This window comes from Paramisgurnus dabryanus, chromosome 7, assembly GCF_030506205.2.
Source record: "Paramisgurnus dabryanus chromosome 7, PD_genome_1.1, whole genome shotgun sequence".
Taxonomy (NCBI): Eukaryota; Metazoa; Chordata; class Actinopteri; order Cypriniformes; family Cobitidae; genus Paramisgurnus; species Paramisgurnus dabryanus.
Genome location: NC_133343.1, coordinates 33728811 through 33731854, shown reverse-complemented (window position 1 = coordinate 33731854; position 3044 = coordinate 33728811). Strand labels below are relative to the sequence as shown.

General features: G+C 36.8%; 1 long non-coding RNA gene across 1 annotated transcript; it reads left to right on the top strand.

Moving 5' to 3' along the window:
- Positions 1 to 364: 364 nt before the first annotated feature.
- Positions 365 to 1965, top strand: LOC135769875 (uncharacterized). Its single transcript, XR_010542524.2, has 2 exons — positions 365 to 612; positions 1075 to 1965. It is a non-coding gene; the product is annotated as an uncharacterized lncRNA (long non-coding RNA).
- The last annotated feature ends 1079 nt before the right edge of the window (positions 1966 to 3044 follow it).

The following is a 3044-nucleotide window of genomic DNA, read 5'->3' as shown; positions in this document are numbered from 1 at the left end:
AATAACAAACTACAATATTCTTCATTTCCTTAAAATTTCCAACTGTCTGGTTATTTAGTTAAAAAAATGCCACATACATAATTTTTTGTGTCACAGCTAGCGCAAATCAGTCATTTAACTGTAAGTCAACATTTCTTATTCACACAACAGCTGACAGGAAATGTTGGACAGTAGGAATAGTTTACACATTACTTTCAAGTTTGATTCACGGTCTTCTTCAGTGTGTCCTGGGAATACCGCTTCCTCAGTTTCTATTTTTAACGGGGAAAGTGGCCGCTGTTCCTGGAAGTGACGCCGGATGTTGTGTTTGTCTCGCGGCTCACAGCGCCCTCTCGTGTCATATTCACCTTATTTTCCACGACAACAAGGGCGGCGCCATTGCGCTCATTTTGTCAACGTACTTCCGGCTGCATATGATGAGCAGCTGAGGCAGTGACTGAAGGCGACGCGTTAAACTTAAAAAGCTCACTCAAGCGCCTTTATGTTTGTTTCTTACCAATTTTAACGGACGGGGAGCCGACTGAGGAACACCCTAATCCCAAGTAATGGTTCGACTATGATGTTCCGGTAACTTTAAACCACGCCGGGTGTTGAAAAGGTGGTCAGTTTCAGGTAAGCTATCTTAGCTAAATGTATTCTTTCGCCTAACGTTAGATTTGTGATGTCCGTTCTACGAATTAACTTAAGATCAGTAACGTTAGTTTATAAAATGCAATTATTTTGAATGATATTCATTGCCCACCTATATTTTTATATTTAAGATAAGACAACAATATATTATAGTACATTACATTCTTACAGTAGCTCACGTGATTCATACAAGTTACAGAGATTTCAGATGGTAGAAGGTCAGTTCATTTCTCATTCAGATATTGATAATGACATATTAAACGACATATTATTTAACACTGAAGTTAAAGGTTGTGTGTATAATGTTACGGTCTCTTTTTAATGCATCTCTCTCACACACACTGTTCTGTTTAAGTATGGATGTCATTTATATATTAATTCTCATGATGCAAGTTTCTTTTAAATACTAACATAAATACGTTTATGGTTATATTATTTTCACAGATGCATTGATGTTTAGTGATGCAGTGGACAACTGTGAGGATGATACAATCAACGTGTTCCTAAACTGTGATGCTGAAACACAATGGGAGGATCAATCCGTCTTTTAACACAACTACACTTTAAAATCACAACTCAACCTGAAGCAACCTACATCTGATATGGGAAAACAACCTTGCAGTTTCCCTGACAGGGCTTATGCTAGTCCCAGGCTAAAATGCTTATTTGAGCTACGATAATTTAAATACACCTTGTACTGACATACCTCAACATATATGAGTGTCATTGTTTTGTCACAAGATGTGGTTTGTTTGTAAAAACTATGTCCTAATATAATTAAGGCCTAGTCTTGTAAACCCTGTCCGAGAAACTGCTTCAATGCTTCTGCTTCATGTGTTGAGCTGGCACAAATGTACATATCTCTGCTGAGAAACAGCCATCTTTGTCAGCTTTACACAGGGTTGATATTGCATGCATTACACAGTCGCTAAGCACGTCACCATTACATACACCAACAGCTTCCAGATAAACACTTGGGATCAGCTCCTGATGACTGATAAAACTGCGTCTTAATTCATTGCAGGGTGGTCTTGCTGAAAAGTTAGTTGTTTCTTAGTCCATAGTTATTTTTAAAAACCTTTACAATGTGACCTGATTTTACCTGTTGTAAAGTTACATTAAACCTTCATATGTGATCAGATGTCATGCAGTGATATTAAACATATACAATGTGATCTGCCATGCAGTTATATTAAACCTTTACAATGTGATTAGATGTTGTGCAGTTATATTAAACATTTACAATGTGATCAGATGTTACCTGTCATGCATTTATATTAAACCTTTACAATGTGATCAGATATTGTGCAGTTATATTAAATCTTTACAATGTGATCAGATATTGTTCAGTTATATTAAATCTTTACAATGTGATCAGATGTTACCTGTCATGCAGTTATATAAACCTTTACAGTGTGATCAGATATTATCTGTAAGGAATTTCTTAAACCATATGTGAGCTTTGTAGATTCCACTTAAAAGGATTTAAGTCTCCTGATTTGAAGGAATAAGTGTTGGCAAGTTTGCAAATGAATTCTATCATGGTACATTACCACATAAAAACGAAATAGTTATTGGACTGGCTAAGGTGCACATTTGCTTTAAAAAAGACGAAATCACTGTGTTAATATTTGTAGGCATAAGTACTTTAATAATTTTCAATGCTGCTCCTTCTGACAGGATGAGGTAATATATGTCCAATAGGTTACTTGCCGCGGCTGCTTCATATCGTCTAACCACGAGACGATTGATGGGTCATTATAAGACTATCCGAGCGTCGTATCAAGTTTTCTCCGTGCTCCTAATTTAAAACATTTACAGCAGTTGCGATATTTGTCATTTCGCTAAAGTTATAGTGAACTACAAACAATCTTCTAACCACCAAACTAGCTACCAAATGCACTGTGCCATATTAGCAGCGGAAGTCGGTTGACAAAATGCGGAAGAGCGAAGAATTGAAAAGAGGCGTGGCGGAATAAGGTGAATAATAAAACTGATTGATGTGATTCAGCATACTGCAATCACACAGCAACACCGATGAGATCACCGGCTTAACGTGAGCTGATAAAGTTAACATAAAGTGCTTAGTCACCGTGATACAGTCTCGTGTGACATCTGAGAGCACAATAACAATCAACCATCTGGAAATCTGAAATCTTTCACCATCTTGAATCATCTGATATTATTTACATACAATGAAACAGCAGCACTGTTTTATTTATTCTAAAAACACCAAATAACAAAAACATTACAGACGTTTTGTGATAACGAGTTATCTCATCAGGTGCGTCACGTGACAAGGTACTTTTTGAGATTTATGTAACCTACTGAAAAAATAGTTAAAACCAGCATAAGCTGGTGAGCTGGTCTCCCAGCTGGTTTAGCAAGCTTGTCTAGATGTGTTTATGGTCAAT